The sequence below is a fragment of the Erinaceus europaeus genome, chromosome 3 (genome assembly GCF_950295315.1).
Source record: "Erinaceus europaeus chromosome 3, mEriEur2.1, whole genome shotgun sequence".
NCBI lineage: Eukaryota > Metazoa > Chordata > Mammalia > Eulipotyphla > Erinaceidae > Erinaceus > Erinaceus europaeus.
Genome location: NC_080164.1, coordinates 37,118,536 through 37,141,987, shown reverse-complemented (window position 1 = coordinate 37,141,987; position 23,452 = coordinate 37,118,536).

Below are 23,452 nucleotides of genomic sequence, written 5' to 3'. Positions count from 1 at the left end.
CTCAAATTTTGCAGCAAATGTCACTAGGGTTATTTTAAAACCTACTTTAATTTTTCTGACATTTGTGGGGTTTGCTTTATTTTTATGCTTCACAAACATGAAAAGGCAGTGATGTCCCTGCTTTGCTTAAAATTCCTCAGAAATTTTCTTTGTAATAGAATTTGGGGGCCAAGGAGTAGTACACCTTGTTAAGCACTTACATTAGAGTGCACAAGAATCCAGGTTCAAGCCCCTAGTACCCACCTGCAGGGGGAAGCTTCATGAACTGTGAAGGAGGGCTGCAGGTGTCTTTCTCTCTTTTTTTCTCTATCTCCTCCTTCCCTCTCAATTTCTTTCTATCTCTATCCAATAATATATTAATAGATAAATAAATAAATAAATAAATGATACATATATAATGCAATTTCCAGTCTGTACAACCTATCTGATATCCTTAGGCTGCAATAAAACAGGCATCATGGTAGCATCTGGAACCTGGTGGCTGAAATAGAGCTAAATTATAAAGCAGACCAAACTGTTGACTAATCATGAACCTAGAGACTGGAATATTGCAGATTAAGATATGGGGTCTCTATTTTGGAAAAAAGGTTGTAAGTCTATTTTAGGTATATTTCAAGGGGCCCATGATTATGCTAGAGATGCCAGGCTTAGTATGTCAAACTTTCAGCCTCAATACTCGAGTGAGACCTTTCCTTTCTCACAAGACTCCTTAATTCCATTTCAGGAATTTCACTTCCTAACAAAGTCTCAAAACCTGGATATAGACTAGGTCCCATGAGATAGGCCATATGTACATGTGTACCTATAAATTAGAGCAAAATATATACCATAATGCAAAAGTGCACAATTCTTTGCAGTGAGTCAAAAAATACAGCAAGTCAATAAATGCAGAAAGCAAGAAAGACCTAAAAAGACACCATAAAGTACCTAGTGAAATAGTTTCTACATAGACCTAGATACCCTCCTCACCTACTTCCTACTGTACTTCCCTCAACTACTCTAAAGCTAACCTTGTCAGATAAAGTAAGGACTACAAAAGATGAATAAAGTCAAGAAACCAACATTCTTTAATGATGTCTTTTTAGTCACCCCATCACCTGGGGCCCTAGTAGGGGAGTACTGGGATCCCCACACAGATGATGGGCTAGACTTCTAATGGATCTCTCTCAACACTGTCATTGGTCATATCCATCAGGAACAACATAATGGGCCTCTTTGCGTGCCTCCATAGGACCTTGCCCTCAATGTGGATCAACAATGGTAAAGATGTTCCATTCTCTGAAGGGAGGTTGGATAACATACTCTACCCACCACCTGAGGAAGATGGGTCCTGAAATTGTTACAACCTGGAACTTTCCTACTCATGACCACAGAATGCAAACTCGGACATACAGGGATGCAGAAGTAACATAGGCTCCTGTGCTGAGTATGGGCCTCAGATGAAACTGATGGAGTTTATGGTACATAATATTTATACACTTTTCCCATATCTGGGAGTTACACTCTTCCCTGATCCAGCTACTAGCCCTTTTTTCAGCCATGATATCATCTCTTCAGACAATAAATTGGGTCCACCTGCATATTAGATGGAAAGATAAGGCAAAAACTATACTACAAGTTTTATACTTAACATATGTACTTTGTTGCAGACCTCAGAAAGTTTACTTGGAATCATAACTGTACTGGTTCGTATTTTCGCATGAAACTAGATTAGCCTCTGCTATCAATTCCATCTATATTAATGATACAAAAGAGAAAAGAATGTTTTTGTTTTTAAAGTATTGTATCACAAGGTTTCAGGCATACTATTCTATCTAATCATTACAACATGGAACTACAGGCACACTGTTTATAATCAACTTAAAGATAGACGATATGAAGCAATGGAACGTAATGTCCAGACCATTAAAAAAACTACTTTATTGCTAGTTTTAACCTAGGATATTTATTACAACATAACACATTACCTGAAAACCTTAGTTAAAATAACCAATCTGTATTTGATAATACCCTCTTTGATTCAGGAAACTGGGACAGTTTCTTGATAGTTAAGACTTAGTCTCTCATACAGTGGTAGACATAATATCATCCTAAGTCATTCGAAGTTTTGAAGAAGATGAAAGTTGTGTTTCAAGATGGAACATATAGAAACTAACACACAATGGCTGAGTTCCTCCAGAGTATGCAGTCTTGAAGAAAGCAAGGAGAAGGCAGTGATAATTTCATGAACATGTCATAAAAGTTCCCACACTATAAATTCTACATTTAAGGCAGGGAGAGTGAAGTTCTTATCTCTTCAAAGGAGAAGTAAGTAACATTTTACCAGGTTTGTTCCTGTTGGTCATATGAACCACTAACCAGTAGATGAATGTTGTTTTATCCGGGCTGGCTTCACGGGCAGGTAACAGAGACGACCAGAGACACACGGCTGGGCTGAGAACGCAGTTTAATCTTTATTCACGAATGGGCAAATCACCACACCATGTGCTTTTCTCCATCATCCTTTCTCCGCCACTGCTGCTGGAACTCTGCCCACCCTTAGCATAGGGGGCTGGGAGAAAGCAGGGCACGAAACTAGCAAGGGGCAAACCAATTCTTCTCAGAGGTTGGGGGGAAGGGAACATACCAACAATTCCCCCTTCTGTTTTTAACTAAATGACCACAGTATCAGGGGTGTGGGGTGAACAGAAACCTATATCGTACAGGCATTTTCAAAAAAGAAACTGGCACAAACATGGAGAAACATGTAAGCAAGTAACAAGAACCAGTGTGCTGCCAAGGGAGGGCCTGAGGGGGCCATTTTTTTGCCTCTGTGGGCAAAACTTTATCAGCTTAAAAAAAAAATTTCCTGCCTCTGGGGGGCATACTTGCCTCTACGGGCATTTTATAGCATGGGGGCAGGGAACGGCCTAGAGTCCCAAAGGCAGCTGGCTGCAGTCAGTGTTTGAGAAATATAACAGCACTTTTGCACTTTTGTGCAAAGTGTCTAAGGGTGTACCAGTGAGTCCAATAGGGGTGCCAGTTGAAAGAAGATGTCCACGGAAGAATACCAGGGGGTGGAGCGTTGTATGAGGAAGGTCCGCTGCCAGAATTCTGCTTTTCTGTAGAGAACTTGACAGCTGCAATTTACTTACTATGAAACAAACTTGTAGCAGGTTAGAAGTTTATCACAATTGATAACTATTACAATTAGAAGTCTTTTTTAGAATGATTTTAAGGTTGGTTAAAGTTTAAACAATAGTATGTGAAAAGGTAAACATGAGAATCAAGGAAAGAAAACCTCAGGCATGAGTATCAGCATAGCCATTGTGTAATCTACCATTTCTAATAGGGAAGGTAATAGAGTTTTACATATCAACAAGTCTATTTAACCTTTTGTTACACCCATTTAAGATGGAGACACACCCTAGGTGTGCGCAGGTTTTGTTTAGACCAACTTAGTTAAAATATATTGATTGTTAACTAATTTTTACCTCAGACTTTAAATGTAAGTTAATTTTATCTTTATGAGAATTACGTTGAAAACCTTTTTCATTTAACTTTGCCTGCTAAGAATTTAGCCTTAAAGTTATATTCTTAACATTAAAGTTAATGTTACCAAACTTTAAACACACACATACACATGGTCTTCAATATACAAGGAGAGAAACTTTTGTTATGAAGACATGTCATTTTAAACACGAACTTACTTAGCCGTTCTGGGAGTGCGTTGTCCAGCAGTGGCCTCTTGGACAACTTCACTTCTAGGAATTGCAGGTTGCGATCTCTGGACGAATCTCTGCGTATTTTAGCTCGTCTGCCTTCAGACCCAAGCTGGAGATCTCGGCCAGGGGGCCCAGTTTCGTCAGGGAGCCCGCGGTCTCCAGGTGGTCCGGGATCTGTCCAGACTTCATAGCACGAGGACGGGCGGGCCAGACGTGCAGAAGGCGCGGGCCGAGGTGCCCCGGGGTGGCGGCCATGATAGGCTGCCTCGTCCCTGCCCCATGGCCCTGCCATGTCTGCTGCCCTGCTCACAGTGGCCAAGCAGCGTGGAGGGAGCCCATACCCAGTGCCCTGCGCCACGCGGCAGAAAGCCGGCTCCTGCGGGCTGGTGTTGGGCAGAAACCACAGAGTGGTCCAGAGATAAATGTTCCAGAAACAGCAAAACAGTCTCGTGAAGAAAGGGCAGACACCTTTGGAAATCTCTTCACAAGCAGAAGAGAAGGCCATAGTGCATAGGTAGCCAAATTGTCTTCACTTATCTGAGAGATGCGCAGGTCCAGTCCCATGTTGTAGGCGCCATATGTTGTTTTATCCGGGCTGGCTTCATGGGCGGATAACAGAGACTACCAGAGACACACGGCTGGGCTGAGAACGTAGTTTAATCTTTATTCACGAATGGAAAAATCACCACACCATGTGCTTTTCTCCATCATCCTCTCTCCTCCGCTGCTGCTGGGACTCTGCCCGTCCTTAGCATAGGGGGTGGGGAGAAAGCGGGCTGCGAAACTAGCAAGGGGCAAACCAATTCTTCTCAGAGGTTGGGGGGAAGGGAACATACCAACAGATGAACATCTAGTCAGTTTCTATGAAAGACTCACATGTCTTCTCATATGTTGAGTTTCTTGATGTCTTAAAAAATAATGTTAAGGGGGCTGGGCAGTAGCCCTGTATCTCAAAGCATAGGGAACGTCTTAAGGATCCAGGTTCCAGTTCCCAGCCTCCCACCTGCAGGTGGGTGCTTCACAAGCAGTGAAGCAGGTTTGCAGGTGTCTGTCTTTCTCTCCCCCTCTCTGTCTTCCCCTACTTTCTTGATTTCTCTCTGTCCTATCCAACAATGACACCTCCACCAACAATAATAATAACAACAACGATAAATAAAATTTAAAAAATAGCATTCAGGAGCAGTGAATTTGTAGGGCAGGCACTGAAACCCAGCAATAACCCTGGAGGCCAAAAAAAAAAAAAAAGATAAAAAGAAGAAAAAACTAATGTTAAATCACTCCAGCAGCAGCCTGTCTTGTCTACATGTAAGGTGTCCATGAAACCAATGAGAGAGCTAGGAAAAGGCTTTAAGTAACAAAGAAACCAAACTGAAAAATATTTCCCATTTGAAGTCTGTTTGACCTAGGTAAAAAAAAAAAAAAAAAAAAAAGCAGGTCTACAGATGTCTACCTTCCTCTTCCCTTCTCTGTCTTCCCCTCCTCTCTCCATTTCTCTCTGTCCTATCCAACAACGACATCAATACCAATAGCAATAATAACTACAACAATAATAAAACAACAAGAGCAACAAAAGGGGGGAAAAAGTTGAATTTATCCTGAGTAGTATCATTTTCTGTGAATACTCAGCTTTCAAGAAAAATTATGTGATCTCATCTCTTGAAGACAGTATCATTTTGCTACAAGTTTTGTTCACATTAAGTTCAAATGTACTAGATAACGCATTTAAAAATCCATATTCTTTAATATGGCCCTCATTCAGAGAGAAAATGATTACCACTGTTCACGGCCTCTAAGATTCTTCTGAATATATATCAGTCATTCTCTTCTTAATGTATTCAGTCAATAGAAATCAACTGATTTGTAGAGGAAAGGCTGAGAGGAAAAGGAAGGGAAGGATTGAAACAAGATAGGAAGTAAAGAAAAAGAAGGAAGAGAACAGAAAATATGGAAGATCAAAAAAAAAAAAGAGTAGGAACATAGAATAGAAAAATCCATTGAAAATAGCCATTATATATAAATTATTTTAAACTGTTCTGTTCAAAGGCACCAGAGTCATCAGAGAAGGCTGATCTCAAGTGAGTCCTCAAGCTGTCCTCAGAATTAATGCCAAATTGGCATAAGATTTTCAATCCTGCTCAGATTTGCAATGAAGCAAAGCCATTGTCAAGTGAATTTCGATTATGATTGTAAATGTGCAAGAAATGTGTAGACAGGTAGTACAGTGTAATTTCATTGTCCCTTTGATATATTAGGGAAGGTACCCTGCAATATAATATAAAGAAGAAAACTCTGCATAACAATCCAGCACATGCAGAGTATTCATTATAGCAGCAATGGAATAGATTTGTTAAATTATAATTGTTTTATATTTACAATTTCTCCAATAAATTAAGGTTTAGTACACTCATTAGATTGTATATTACAGTACCTGCACGTGTTATTTTCACTCACTACACAGCTGGCAGATGGTGTGGAACAGATGATTCTGATATTAAGAACAACAGAATTTTAAAGAGACAAGTATAATTGTAAGCATTGCTTTTTTTGCTGTTCCCTTAGCCCCGTTTGAGATTCTGGCACACTTACACACAATACAACTTCAATATTACTGTGGCTCTTTTATTTTGAAAATGTTCATGCTTTTTCATAAAATCTATATGGCTCATTATTTTGGAATTTTAGAGTAAATTATATTTCAGAGACTAATGCAATCATGCTGTTGTAAGCCATTTAAAAGTGTTTCAAATTAAATGGCAGTCTGTTTTTCTTTTCTCTTAGATACATTACTTGCTCTAACTAAAGTCTCTATATGTGCAAGTTTACTTGAGAAAATATCTCCCAAGTTATTCAATATTTATTGGATGACTGACAGAACAGAGAACAAAATGAGTAGATGATACGGAAAGACATGGTGAACTGCTTTATTCTAACTAATTTAAGTGATAAACTCATTAAAAGGACTGAGAGAGTGGTAAATGGTAGTTTGATATGTGAACAATGAATTGATTTCAAAGCATATTGCAAAGTCTAATCTTTCTCATAGAATGTACTGATTTTCTGGACACAATTATTGTCCTCTGTGAGTGAAACTCTCCCAAAGACAGTGTCATCCCCAAAGGTTAAAAAAAAGAACACCCTACTTTAGTGTCACATCTCCCAAGCAGTCTCAAATGGCTCAAAGACTTTTAAATGTAGGCTTCGTTATTCAAAGTACATTTTAGTTCTCAAGATATTTAATTTCATCGTTAACTAAATCTACCCACTGCATCATGTACTACACCAGTACCAAACCAGATATGTTAACTGCATTAGAAGGAGTCATTCCATGTTTGTTAAAGAGTCAAAACTCAGAAAATCTGTGCCAAACTGAGCATGACTTTGCTTCCCTTTAGAATTTTCTGGTCACTGTGTGCTAGAATTACCAATTCCAAAGGCCCAAATCCACTTAGAAAAATGAATAAGTAATATGTGTCAAAATGCATTTGTATCGACTTGGTCAAAATGATAAATCAAATTTAAAATAATGAAAATCACATTCAATAATGGTTTTTAGAGTCTGCTTTCATTTTAAGTTTTTATTTTTTATTTTTCCCTTAGATAGAGGCAGAGACCAGAGCGGCAGAAAGGGAAAGTTTAAACCACTGCGTCTAAACTTCTTTTAATGTGGTGGAGACCAGACAAGAATCTGGGTCACTTACATAATGAAACAGCATGCCGTTCAAGTGTGTTATTTCATCTATATTTTTAAGAGTTTTATAATTAAAAGGCTCACTTTTTTAAATTTTTGTCTCAGGGGTTATTGCTGTGGTTTAGTACCAGTGCTACCAACCCACTGCTCCTGGTGACCATTTTTCTTTTTGTTAGGACAGAGAAAAATACAGAGAAGAGGTTAAGTTAAAGAGGGAGAAAGACAAACATATGAAACCCTGCTTCACCACTTGTGAAGCCTTCCTCCTGCAGGTGGAGAAGTGGGAGCTGGAACCCAGATCCTCATGTGGGTCTTCGTGCTTCTCACTATTTGCTTCACCCTTTGTGCCACCGCCTGGCTCCCCTAGGCTCACCTTTTTAAAGTTCCTATTTTGATATGTTTAAATTATGATTTCTACCATTGACTATTTGTTTAAAAAATCATATAGCTAGATTATGTAAATAATAACATATATAATGTAGGTGAATAAATAATTAAATACTATAAAACAAATAAATTGATTCAGAGTCACTCAGAAGCCTCTCTGGCCCAATTTTCTATTACCCGTTTTTGAAAGTGAAAGTAAGCATATGAAAAGGGAAGAAAAATGCCTCAGTATCATTCTACCATCAATAGAGTTTCCACATTATCATCTGTAGTGCTTATCTCTGGTGCTAAGGCTCAAGCTTTTGGCTTTGTATTTGGTAAGTTTTATAATATATCCAAGTGAACTGTTTCCTGGCCCCAAATATACTATTTTGTTCCTATTGAACTATTTTATATTTCCATTATCAGATATTTTGTTTACCATATATTCTAGAATTAATTAAAATTCAGTCTTAGTTTCCACATATCATTAACATTGTCTTATACTCCAATAGCATCTAAGTCATGTCCAACATGAAGTATATCTTCATTCTGCCTCTGAAAAGATTAAGAAAGCTGCTATGTGGTATGAGTGTCTTATTTATAAAACCAGAACAAGTGAAAAGTAGAAGGATATTTTATTCTCTTGTATCTTGACATTTTGATAAATGTTGAAGTTCATATGTAATTTTGTGTTTCTTCTGAATAATACAAATAATCTATAGTATAAATTAATGAAGACAGTTTGTATAGCTTTTATACATGGATAGTTTACTGGATCAAACTTTTAAAAAGTTTTATAAAACAGTCATGTAAGCTGAACTCTCTTGTCATTGCTTACTGAAAACAATAAAGAGTATCACTAAGTTTGCCAGTTCTTGCACACAAAGAACAATCTCATTTTAACAACACCACCTATTAACACACTATTTTTTTCAATAGTTTGTACATGCATAACATTTCCCAGTATTCCATATAACAATACAATCACATTTAATACAATAACACACTATTTTGACCTTTGTTTTCTTACTAGAATTTTCTTTTGTTTATCTTTTGTTACTGAGGTCCAAACTAAGAAGTTCACATATGAAAAGCAATTGTTCCGTAACTTGAGCTGTAGCTAAGTACATAAGTATAGGTAGGAATAAATTCTTCCCCAAAAAGTCATACATTTTCCCAAGCTGTGGAAAAGTAGAAGCTGGGAGGCTTGAAAAGATAATCTGTCCACCATATTACCATGTCCAAGGACATGGGAGTTTCTGTAAGATGGAGCTAAACAAATAGTGCATTAGTGCTGTGGTTTCTTTCTTTCACTCTCTTTTCCTTCTCCTTCTCTCTCTCTGTATACCACCCCCCACACACACACTCACACACATACATACACACCTAGGGGGAAGGAAAAAAAATAGACAATACTCAATGTGAGGGCACATTTCTGATAAACTTTCCATAATGATAACTCCTGACTCTTCCTTCTTTAACTTCAGAACAGAAAATAAACATAGAGCATGGATTCAAAAAGCCCAGATTTGACTTTAAGCACTAAAGTTTACTGAGTAAAATTCATCAGCTCCATTAGTCTGAAATAAAATGAGTGCTAATGACCTTATTATGTCTGAAGAGTCTAGGTTAAGTCAGTAAAGATGGAGGGAGCTGTGCTGTGATGCCGACCAGACTTCCCTGGACTGAAGACCCCACCAATGTGTACTGGAGCTCCAGTTCCCCAGAACCCCACCCTACTAGGGTAAGAGAGAGGCAGACTGGGAGTATAGATCGACCAGTCAATGCCCATGTTTATTGGGGAAGCAATTACTGAAGCCAGACCTTCCACCTTCTGCAAACCACAAAGACCCTGGGTCCATACTCCCAGAGGGATAGAGAATGGGAAAGCTATCAGGGGAGGGCATGGGATATGGAGACTGGGTGATGGGAATTGTGTGGAGTTGTACCCCTCCTATCCTATGGTTTTGTTAATGTCTCCTTAAAAAAAAAAAAAAGAATGATGGAGATACAGAACTTTGGTGGTGGGTGTGGTATGAAGCTATACACTGTAATTTAACAATCTTATAACCCATATCACAAATTTAAAAAAATTAAATTAAAAAATGATGAGGTCATCTCCTCTTTAATACTTTGGTCAGAACTTGAAGGCTTCATGTTGAGTGAGAAGACAAGCCAAAAAGAGAAAGAATCATACTGAATGATTATACTCCTAGGTGGAACTTAAAAAATAAAGGACTGTAAGGGAGGCCATAAAGTGAAACTTTGAGTGTGGAATATCACATGAAAGCAAATGACTCAGGAAAAGGAAGGTAAGGGAAAGAATGAAAGGACACTAGGACAGATGAGAGGCTGCATGTTAAAGACTATATTCTACTGTCTGAGTCCCAAACAGTTTTTTAAAGAAGAAGTACACACGGCCCACAGACATATAAAGAAATGCTCCACTTAATTTATCATTAGAGAAATGCAAATTAACAAAACAAAACAGAAAATGACAAGTGTTGGTGAGGTTGTGGAGAAAAAGGCAGACTGCTACTCTGTTGATGGAAATGCAAATGGAGCAGTCCCTTTGGAAGATTATATGGAGGGTCCTTAAGCAAGTAAAGATAGAATTACCTTATGATTCAGCAATATCACTCTTAGACATGTATCCAAAGGATATGCAAACACTCATTAGAAGAGTTATATACACCCCTATGTCCTAAGTTAAATTATTTACAATAAGCAAAGAGCAAAAGCAGCCAAAATGCCCACTGATAGATAACCAGCTAAAGATGTTATAGTATATATACTCCATAGAATACTACTCTGGAATCAAAAATGATGATATTGAACAAAAGTCAGAAGGGAAAACACTAAGCAGAACTTGGACTGAAGTTAGTGCGTTGCACCAAAGTAAAAGACACTGGGTGAGGGATGAGAGTGGATTCAGATGGTGGAACATAATGACAGAGGTGTACCTAGTGCGTGTTATAATGTTAAGTGGAAAACTGTGAAATGTCATGCATGTACAAACCATTGTATTTTACTGTCAACTTAAACCATTAATCCCCCAATAACTAAAATTTTTAAATGATGATAATTTGTCCTTTGTGACAAAAATGAATGGAACTGGAGGTGACTATGTTTAGGGAAATAAGTAAAGAGATGAAAGCTATCAGATAATTTCACTCATATGTCTAATTTAGAGAACAGATACACATGACTTTTTTTTTGCCTCCAGGGTTATTGTTGGGGCTCAGTGCCTGCACCATGAATCCACTGCTCCTGTAGGCCATTTTTTCCCTTTTGTTGCCCTTTTGTTGTTTATTGTTGTTTTTATTGTTGTTGTTGTTATTGCTATTATTGTTGTTGGACAGGACAGAGAGAAATCAAGAAAGGATGGGAAGATAGAGAGGGGGAGAGAAAGATAGACATCTGCAGACCTGCTTCACCACCAGTGAAGTGACCCCCCTGCAGGTAAGAAGGTAGGGGCTAGAACTGGGATTCTTTCACCAGTCCTTTTGCTTTGTGCCATGTGTGCATAATCTGCTGCTCTATTGCTAAGCCCTTGATACTCATGGCTTTGCAAAAAAATGGACACACACACAAACACACACACAGACAAAAAAAAAAAAACTATAAGAGGACCTACTGTTTCTGTTTCTAAGACTGTGAGAATTATGGTGGTTATCTCTGGGAGGTGGAAGGGCCAAAGAAGGCCTTACTAAGATAGAAGGTGACTATTGAGATGAAGATTTGAAAATGGGGGAAAGAAAATGAATGTAGTTCAGGTTGGTCCAGGGAATACAAGGAAAAGTGTACTTGGCATTTTTTTATAATTATCTGAGAAGTTAATTTGGAAGGAATAAGTGTGTGATGAGAAGTGTGACTGAAGTGAGGTCAGACTTGGCTAAATTGATTTGAGATAGGTTGTGAAAATAATATGTCACTCCAGACTCTACACTTCCATGGAATTCAGTAGAGGAAACTGAGGAGATAGAGAGTATGATCATGTTTAATTTGTAACAGGATCCCTCTGTTTCTCCAAATAGAAATCATTTGCAGGAATTTTCCATAGAAGCTAAGAGCCCCGCCAGTAAAATTAAGCCAATCCAGGTAAGACGTTTTTGGTTTAGAATCATGTTTAGTTGGGAAAGGATAAACAGTACAGGGCTGAGAACAGAATTCATTCTCAGAACTTGTGACAGATTTGATGGACACTAACATGAAGGTAAGAAACCCTCTTCACCCCCTATGACTTCCCTCTCCCAGAGTCCTTTGCATTGCTGCAATCTATACAACCAGTTCAAGTTTTACATGTTTTCTTTTATTTCCGCCTATAAGTAAGATCATCTGTTATCCATCCTTCTCCTTCTGACATATCTCACTTAACATGATTCCTTCAAGCTCCACTCAAGATGAGGTAAATGAAATGAGTTCATCCTTTCTTACAGTAGTGTAGAATTCCATTGTGTATATAGACAACAACTTTATTTTTTTAATTTTTATATTTATTTATTTTCACTTTTTGCTGTCCTTGTTTTTGTTGTTGTAGTTATTGTTGTTGTTATTGATGTTATCATTGTTAGATAGGACAAAGAGAAATGGAGAGACAAGGGGAAGACAGAGAGGGGGAGAGAAAGATAGACACCTGCAGACCTGTCACTGCCTGTGAAATGACTCCCCTGCAGGTGGGGAGCCAGGGGCTTAGTCCAGTCCTTGCACTTTGTGCCACGTGCACCTAACCCACTGCCTACCATGTGACTCCCAGACAACAACTTTCTTAGCCACTCATTCATTGTTGGGCATCTGGGCCATTTCCAAGCTGATGACAGGAATAATGTGCAGACAACTGTTATAGGATGATAAAAATTGTACCTATGTACCAACAACTGACCTAAAATTATTTCTATAAGAAAATGATTTTAAGGAGACAAAAAATAAAATAATAAGCAAAATGGACTCAAGGCTGGACAATCTAAAAATAGTTCTAAAATGAGATAAGAAGGCTTACTGGGGGTGGTTATACAGGAGAAAATAGAAGTAAAATTTTAGGTTTTTATTATGTTAGATTAGGAATGTGGGTTAAATATCTACTTGGAAACAAGCAGGTATCTGTGGTAAGAAAATCTGGAGTTCAAGGAAGAAATCATAAGAAGATGCAGAAATCATCAGTATATGGACAGTGTGAAAATCCACAGGCTAGTTATGCCACTAAGAAAACAAGTGATAACACCAGAATTTGAATTGCATCTGTGTTGTCCCAGGTATAATCAGAGTCTTTGAAAATGGGAAATAAAAATCAACTGATGAAATGGAAAACATAACACAAACTGCTGGTGTCCTGAGTCATAAAGGACAAACATGTGTTTTGAAAGGACAAGTTATTAACTATGCAGAGTTCTTCTGATAGAGTCAAATGTAATGAGGTCTGAGAGTTAACTGCGGGATTTGGTAATACAGAGGTCTTCAGTGACCTTGTCAGAATTTGTTTGACGGAGTCATGGAGAAGAAAGCCTACTTATAATGGTTTCAAAAGCAAGGAAGAAGACAATGGGGTCAGTACATGTGAATATGTTTTCAAGGATTGCAGATATAGAAATCAGGAAAAGAAACTGGCATACAGAGGTTGAGTGTGAGGTACAAGGATAATGATTTAAGACAGATAACATTTTCTGTGGGGAATAATAAACAAAATGAGAAATATTGATAATGTGGGACATGGGGATAGGCAGCAACTGCAGGTGTTTATTTGTGTAGACAAGCAGGAGTACTTAAATGGAAGGGCTGATCTAAAATAGTAAGCAAAGTGAATTTTTCATGCATCACTAGAGAAGGCTTTGCATATAACACAAAAGTTAAGTAGGTTAGAGGAGATAAGAGGCTGTTAGTACAGTTGGATCAGCTGTTCAGAACATTTCTAAATTTACAATAGATCCAGACTGCCAGGTTAAGAATGAGGTAGTATTTGTTTGTGTGTTGTTTTATAAAGAAGATAGTGAATCAGGGGAAATGCCTCCAGAAGCAAAAATGAGGAAGAATATTGGAAAGGCTCAAATGTTACCTTTTTAAGAATTGCATATTTTGACACATCTATTAACAAATGGAGAGGGAGCCAACAAGTTATTACCTGTTGAATCTATGGATATTACTACCTTAACTCTGTTGTTAGCTGAATTGTCTGGCTCCCAGAAAAAGATTTATAAAGAAGGAATTATTATAATGGGTGGTAAATTTTAATGTTTCTGTGTACTTGTTTTTACTTCATAAGAATGCCATTTATGATAATATCAGTAGTATGAATACTATTTCAAACTTGATTCACCACATATTTTTAATTTCTTTATTGGGGAATTAATGTTTTACATTCAACATTAAATACAATAGTTTGTACATGCATACCATTTCTCACTTTTCCATATAACAATACAACCCCCACTAGGTCCTCTGACATCCTTCTTGGACCTGTATTCTCCCCCACCCATCCATTCCACATGGACCACATTTTTTACTCTACTTGTGATAGGTAGAAAGTATGCATAAATCATTTATGTTGGGAGTTGGGTGGTAGTACAGCGGGTTAAGCGCACGTGGTGCAAAGCACAAAGGCCAACATAAGAATCCCAGTTCCAGCCCCTGGCTTCCCACCTGCAGGGGAGTCACTTCACAGGCGGTGAAACAGGTCTGCAGGTGTCTATCTTTCTCTTCCCATCTCTGTCTTCCCCTCCTCTCTCTATTTCTCTCTATCCTATCCAACAACAACAATAACTACAACAATAAAACAAGGGCAACAAAAGGGAATAAATATTTTTTTAAATCACTTATGCTAAAGTTTATAGTGTTTATGCCCAGGAAAAGAACCTGTCAATTCTTTGAGTTAGATCTGAATCAGTTATTTTTCTGTTTCTGTTTTTGCTTTTGCTATACTGTTGTTGTTTTTCAGGGAGCAACATTTTCTCCAGAAACAATAACCCATGAGCAAACCATATACTTAGACCAGGGTATCTGATGGACTTTTTCTGGGAAATGAATAAAGTAAGCCTGCTACAATAATAAAAACTGATTGCCCTTGTTGCAAATGGTAATATTGGAACTTCCAAGTGAAAATTAGAAATATGGAAAATTATGCATTAAGATAAGCTTGACAGTATTTAAAGGCATTTATAATAATATGGGTGGTGATAATAATAAGTGTGACATTTTTTGCTGTGATATAGTGAAATGTATTGACATATGGAAAATACGGATGACTCACTGAGTCAGTATTTTACAAGCAAGCAATTCTCAATGTTACAAAACCAAGTATAAATGAAAGATTCTTTTACAGTACAAAATAGAACAATGTAAGAGCATGCCAGTTTCTCTAATATAGGTCCAGATTCCACACTGCCACTAATCTTTAAGGAATGAGCATTGTTCAGGTTTCAACAGGTTCTCAGGGGGAATATACTCCATTATTTGAAATGACTTTCAAAATACTGCTCATCTTTCTCTGAGTCTACTTTTGCCTAATAAGTTCTTACAACACATCCATGTAAAAAAATAAATGAAGATACAGCTGCCTTCGATTAAACCTGACATTAACAAGGTTTGAAATTGAGCTAATCATTACACAATACATGAAAATCAAACCATCATGCTGTGTGCCAGTCATTTTTCTACAAAACTAGGGAAAATTAAATATGTCACTTCTAAATAGTTAATCAAGAAATGTTGCTCTTCCTCTCTAAATTTTATTAAAAAATAAATGTTACTTGTGCTGACATATCATAATATATTCAATACATTAGATGAAAGAGAAAGTCCAGAGCATTGCTTTTTCCCAGTGTATATATATATATTATGGGTATCAAAAATATGGACTTAGACATTCAAGTACTTTCTTTTTCATTATCTTTATTTTTTGGATAGAGACAACCTGAAATTAAGAGGAGGGTGGGAGATGGAGAGACACCTGCAACCCTGCTTCACCACTTCCAAAGCTTTCTTGCAACAGGAGGGGGGCTCAAACCTGGATCCTTGTGCATTGTAACGTCTGCATTCAACCAGGAGAGCCACCAACTGGCCTACCACATACTTTATTTTATTCTTTATTTTATTCACTGGGTATCTTCTCCAGTTTCAACTTGACATGGAAATTTATTCTTGGAAATGGAAATTTCTTCATGGAAATGGAAATTTCTTCTTATTTGTAAATAAGTATTCTAAAACATTTCCTTTTTTCTTTACAATTCTTTTTTTTTTTTTTCTTTTCTTTTCTTTTGACCAGAGCACTTTTCTTTGATCAGCTCTAGTTTATGGTGGGCAGGGGATTGAACCTGGGACTTTGGAGCCTCAGGCTTGACAGTCTGTTTGCATAACTGTTATGCTATCTACGCATGCCTTTTTTTTCTTTTTTACAATTCTAAGGTCTCACATGTGTTCATTTTCTGCCCCCAACATTAACTTTTATCATTCTTTTTGTTTTATTTATACAGAAAGACAGAAACCTAGAGGGAGGGACATATCATTGCACTGAACTTCCCCCCTGGTGTCACATTAGTGTCACATTAGTCTTGTGTGGTGTTGATTCTCAAACCTGACCACGCGCATTCTGAGATAAACCCTGCCAGGTGAGCTCTCCCCCAGTCCTGTGTTGATTTCTAATACTGTATATTTCAGTAAATACAACTGACATGAAGACACTTTTCTATACTTTACTTATCCTTTATTTAAGGTCATGAAGAGACTATGATACTGAAACTAGTGGGAACTGATGGATAATGAACAGACCCAGTAGGAATTGGTGAATTTTTCTTAGACTCGTTCATATTTTCAAGTTCAGAAGGGCTATAAATAGAATTTGCTTCTCTAATGGATCATATGATTGGGGCCAGGTGGTGACAAATATGTTTGAACACACACACATTATGATGTGCAAGGACCTGGATTTAAGCCCCTGCTCCCCATCTGCAGGGAGGAGACTTCATGAGTAGTGAAGCAAGTCTGCAAGTGTCTATCTTTCTTTCTCCCTTAATATCTCTTTCTCCCCTTGTAATTTATCTCTGCCCTATCAAATAAAATAGAAAAAAAAAAAAAAAACAAAGAAACTACAAAAAATGGCTGCCTGGAGCACTGGAATTTTTCCATTTTTTTTATTTATAAAATGGAAATATTGGCAAGACCACAGGATAAAAGGGGTACAATTCCACACAATTCCCACTGCCAGAACTCAGTATCCCATCCCCTTCCTTGAAAGCTTTCTTACTCTTTATCCATCCGGGAGTGATCCTCCAGCATCATTATGGGGTGCAGAAGGTAGAAGGTCTGGCTCCTGTAATTGCTTTCCCTGCTGAACATGGATGTTGTTGGCAGGTCAGTCCATACTCCCAGCCTGTCTCTCTCTTTCCCTGGTAGGGCATGGATCTGGGGAAGCTGGGATCTATGACACATTGGTGGGATCTTCTGCCCAGGGAAGTCAAGCTGGCATCATGGTAGCATCTGGAACCTAGTGGCTGAAAAAAGTGTTAAAAGTATAAAGCAGAACAAATTATTGATTAATCATGAACCTAAAGGCAAGAATATTGCAGATAAAGATTTGGGGATCTCCATTTTTTAAAAAGCTAGTAGGCCTTTTTAGGTATATTCTAAGGAGCCCATGACTTTACCAGATTTTGCCTGAGTTTGACAGTTAACATGCAGGTAGACCAAAGATATTGTCTCTGGAGATAGTGTTATAGTTGGAAGAAAGACTAGAAAGCTGGATCAGGGAAGAGAGTAGCTCCCAAATATGGGAAAAGTATAAAAAAAAAATGTTAACTGCAAACCTCATCAATTTGATCTGGAGCCCATACTCAGCACAGGAGCCTATGTAACCTCTGTATCCCTATAGGTCTGAGCTTGCATTCTATGGTCAGGGCTAGGAACATTCCATGCTGCACTAATTTAAGGACTCATCTTCAGAAAATGGAACAGTCCCTACCATTGTTGTTCACATTGTGGGCAAGGTCCTGTAGGGGTCCACAAAGGGGCCCATTATGTTGTCCCTGATGGAGATGACCAGAGTCAGTGGAGAGAGGGATCTTGTTAGAGGTCTAGGCCTATCATATTTGTGTGGGAATCCCAGTTCTCCCTGACTAGGCCCCAGGTGATGGGGTGGCCTGATAGTGACCAAAGAGCCATCATTAAAGTAGGAGCATTAGATTTTTAATGCACCTACCTACTAGCCCTGGCAGTAGCCCTGGTGGTAATAAAAATAGGTCATATCATTAATACCTATATATCTTTAATGGTATTTAGTTGGAAACCAAAAAAAATAGCATCAGCTAATATAAGTTGAACTGTATTTGGCTAGTTCAAAGATACTTAGAACACCAGGTTGTGAAGTATAGCAGGAGTAGGGATGCTCCCGGAAACGTAGGAGGGGATCCTATTATATGATATTGATAGGATTTAAATTATCTACAGTCCTATCCCAAGAGTTACAAAATAATGCTGACATTTATCATCTAAAACACACACTAGCTTTAAGCCACAAGAGATCCTCTTCACAGCACGTGTGCAATTCTCAGGTGATCTCTTTAGCTTTATAATAAATGTTATTTGTGTTCTACTTTTAAAGGATGCTTTTATTTTAAGGAAATAAAAATAAAAATAAATGGCCAGGATTAAGTAGCCTAGAGCATGTTGCAGTGTCCCTCACTTATAGCACAAACTATTGTTAAAAAATTTGGTCTCTATTGTTTTGTGTACAGCAATGTAGAGAGGACAGTGCTGTTGTTACATCAGATTTGTAAAATTATAGGTATGTCTAGAGAGTTTTACACACAGTTTTACAGAAACTGTGACTATTTTTTATTCAGATCCTCCCAGATACTTTTATTCTATTACTATATCCATCACTTTGCCATCTTTTCATTATTTTGCCAGACTAAAAACTTCCATCATTTTTTTTTGCATACATGTTGTTCAAAGACAAAAATTGCTGGTGGTCAATAAGCATAATTAAATCTTACTATCTCCAGTATTTTATGCCTAAGGTTCCATAGTGCCAGGCACCACTATAAGTTAGAGTTGAGGAGTACTCTGGTAAATAAGCAACAGTGTAAACAAGCTCTCCCAAGCAATAAACTTGAACTAAAGAGAAAATGTCTGTTATGTTATAGATTGTGGTGATGATAGAGATAGACATCATACATAGATGACAATTTTACTACACAGAGGGATATACTGCAAAAGTTAAAAGTACAGCTAGTAGGACATGGTATAATATCTCTAAAGGAACAGAAGGTAAGTCAGAAAAACATTAAAAAAATCATAGATTCAAGAAGTTTGAAAGGGATATTGCAAGACATCTGGTATAACTCCTTTATATTGAGCAAAAAAAAAAAATTAAGAATGTTTAAGCCAAGGCCAAAATTAAATTAAATTAAATTCTTAGATATTTTGCCATAAAAATCCTTTTCTTGTGTTCTTTCTTTCGAGTTCATCTTTCTCTATGTTCTTACATGCATACACACATGTGTCCTACCTGGTGAACCATCTCCACAGAGTTTTATTATCATACTAATAGGATAATAACATTTCTGCATGTCCAAATCTAAATATTATAAATTATACTATGTGTGACATTCTGATAAACCAAAGTTTAGTTTCAACTAAACACAGAGTCATTACTAGAAAGTCATTACTAGAAAATGAAGGTGTTTTATTTATTTATTTCAAACAACAAACTAGAACTTTTTCTAATGAAAGCTGATAATATTCATTGAGAGGGAAGCCATATGTGAGTATATATTCCTGAGAATATATATATTCCTGAGAATAAGTTTCTCATTCATATGTTTTCTAAAGTTATATTATACATAAGCCATTCATGCCAAAATGTGCAGATTATCTCAAACTGCAGACTATAGAGACTAGTTATTTCTCTTTGCATCAAAGAAATACCTATTGTAAATGAAAATTGGGGAAAATCACATTATTTTTATGATTCGTAGTTTATAATCAGCAGACCTGGGTAGCATTTAACTGTGTTCATTTTCATAGCCGTGACAAAATTCTATTATAAAGATTTTTAAAAAAGAGATCTTTATGTGCTGTCCGCTAACAAGTGTTAATTTGATGGACTTTGCTGCAAAATAACTAACAACAGATGTCCAAAATTAACATTTTTTTTTAGCCTGAGTGTGTTCTATTTTCTAGACTTCTTTACTAAATTAATGAAGTTTAATAGAAATGTACCTATCGCTACTTTTACAGCTTAGAAATACATATTCATAGTCATTTTTAATGAATGAATTTATATATGTACTTTTTCATAGAGATTTGCCTTAATAGAGGCAAAATAAGGATTTTTTTCTTAGAAAGACTCTAGTATTCAAGCTTAAGGCAGATCTCTTCTATTGGACTGTGAAAAGTCAAGTGATTTAGATCACCACCCTCTGCTTTCAATGGGGGTTAGCACCCCCTGGTGGAATTATGAAAGCAGTCTGAACATTTTAGAAGCAGATGCCTCTAACTAGCCTGCACATTTGTGCTAATCTATATAGTTTTGAATTCATATAACAAGATCAACTAGAATTATTCTCAGAGTAAAATTGCAGGTCTTCAAAATGAAAACTATAGACTATTAGTTGTGGAATCAATTCAATGCGGTTCATTGGCTCATCTATGTGAGAATCTAGCATGCTTTTACCAGAGCCTTGTAACGAAATTTGCTGGTGGTAAAAACTGGATCTGGGAATGGGAGTGCGTATGGAGGGGGTAGAGGTGGATTGGTGGTGGTGAGACTAAAGGAGAGAATGCTCTGAACTTCTTCAGATTGCAAACAAACCTACACTGGAGGTCTCTGTTCTGTTTCCCCACTTGAGAGAGTTACTCTCATATTTTCAGAGGTTGTGCTAAAATTTAACAGTCCCCTAGTGTCATTCCTCATTAGAGGAAAAATTTAATATTTTTTAAAGACCAATTCTCTTTTACAGACTGTAAAATTGCTTAACATCTAACCATTTAACTTAGTCTAGCATATTTTATAAATGAGAAAACCAAGATCCAGATAGGGTATTTTTGGTTGAGATGATACAGTTGAGCTTGGAAACAGTACTCACAGCTTCAGAAGTGATGACATGATTAAAGCCTTCCAGTTGGCTCTATTTTGATTTTCATTTCTTTTCTTTTTATACTTTACTTACTTATTATTTTATTTATTTATTTTGGACATGGCAAATGCTAGAAGAAGAAGATAAAGACAGAGTAGTTAAGCAGGAAAAGACAGATGGAAAGAGTGAAAAACACTTGCCACACTGCTTCGCCGCTCATGAAGTTTCTCCTCTGCAAATGGAGACTGGGGCCTTGAACCACCATCCTTGAGCATTGCAGTATGCTCTTATACTGTATAGCCACCACCTGGCCCTTCTTTTCTTTCTGTTTCTCTTTACCAGGGCATAGTTGGAGTTCAGTGCCTACATGATGCCACTGTTCCAGATGCCCCCCCCCCATTTCTTTCTTTTTGATATAGAGAGAAAAAAGAGAGACCTGCTCGTGAACCTCTTCTCCCAGACAAAGACAGAAATCAGGGACTTGGAGAGTTGGGCAGGTAGCGCAGTGGGTTAAGCGTACTTGGCGCAAAGTACAAGGACCATTTTAAGGATCCCGGTTCGAGCCCTCTGGCTCCCCACCTACAGGGGAGTTGCTTCACAGGCAGTGAAGCAGGTCTGCAGGTATCTGTCTTTCTTTCCCCCTCTCTGTCTTCCCTTCCTCTCTCCATTTCTGTATCCTATCCAACAACAACAACATCAATGGCAGCAACAATAATAACTAAAATAATAAAAACAAGGGCAACAAAAAGGAAATAAATAAATATTAAAAAAAAAAAGAAAAAAAATCAGGGACTTGGTTCTCAAACATAGTAAAGTGTGTAATCCACTAGGTAAGTCAGCACCTAGCCCTTATTTTGTTTTCACTTTCCTGTAAAAAGCTTACAGACTTTTTGAGAATATATAATGGTTTTTTTTTTCTTCTTTCATTTTGTGTTCTTTAGAGAAGAATGCCAATAAGTCTATGGCATCTGTAATAGAGTGGGGAAAAATACTTGACATTACTATTTTGAAGAAAGCAAACCAACATTTAAGTAAGCTCACCTCCATATATGCTTAGCTCTGAAAAGACCACAATTTATATGCATGAAAATGAGACATACTATCTACTTCAGAATATGATAGGTGGGATGGAAGAGCCAGTTTAAGCCTTAGGACCACTGCATCTCCCTGCCCTTAGAGTCACAGGCCACTGTCCCTGGAAGGCATTCACTTTAACAAGAAGAAGCTTGCTCTTAGGCTTTGTGACTTGTGCCATTTGAGGAAGGATTAAAAGGGAGAGTCCAAAAGCTCCTGGAGGAATGTTGACAGTCCCTCCTCCCCAAGGAAACAATCAACTGAATTCTAAGAAACCCTGAGGCAAGAATCTAGAAGAGTGCACAGGCCCCTGTCTGCCACTAACATGAAATGTGCTTCCAAATATTTTGCTTTCCTTCTGCTAATCTTTGGACTAGTTTTATCTACTCCATGAGATAAAAACAAGTAAGTAAAGAGAATCAAAATTAAATGGAGTATGTGCTAAGAATAACCATATATTTTGGTATTATAGTATATATGTTATACTTTCAAACCAAAAAGAACTGTATCTGAAAACACTTTGATATGATTCCTTTTTCAAATAGATTAAGCATATCAAATAAGAAAGACTAAGTTGATTAGGATGTATAACCTTTTTTTAAGTTTAAAATTGTAGTGTGCCTATTGCAGAAGAAAAAAGAAATACAATCTAGTTCATTAAAATAAAATAGGGGAATGTGATAATGTTTAAAGAACAGGTTATCTTGTGGTGCTTTAAAATTTAAGACTCCAAAGAGGTGGAGGAAGGAATTTCTGTAGAAATATTTTTTAGTAAATGAAATGTAAGAAATACTTGAAGATCATATTTAAAAGTAAAAGTGTGGTGATTTTGCTGTGTCTGAATGTGTGCCTTCAATATCTACAGACCTTAAAAGTCCAGCCCACAGAAATAAAACTATGCCTATCTGCAAAGCCTGAGCTGCTGTATGTCACTAGAAACTGTGGGACATGTGGGTACTAAACATGCTTGCAATTCTTCAGAGATTGTTAGCCTATTTCATTTCTACCCACTTCCACAGACCCTTTGAAGATTACAGAATAGGGTGCTGTTTGTCCCCTCTTTCATGAGTCTTCTATGTCTCCCCTAAATCCATCTGTTAAACAAGAATTCCAATTTACATTCTTGCCTCACCAGCTATGCTTGAGTTGCTTGTCCTTACCTGTTCACATATTGTTTGGGGAAGATATATTTTCTGATACTGTATTAAACAGCCTAAAGTAGGAAATATTTATAAAGTGGTAGAGGGTACTTTCTCATTTCCCCATCAAAAAGGAATAAAGCTCTCTTGAAGTTAAAGTAAAATACATCACAGTAACTGGATCCCAGACAGCATGAAATTTGACATTATGTCTCATGAGGAAATACGCAGCCTTCAGTATCAGCTCCTCAGAGAGATTTTAAATAGATCATTTTGCTCACTAAGTCTGATCCTATAGTATCAGAGTACAAGAATAAATTTCCTGTCTGTATTCACAAAAGACTTCATATTTTCAAAATCTGGAGTGAAGCAGAGTGTATTGGAAAAGTTTTCTCTCCTTTCTTCCAATTCCCT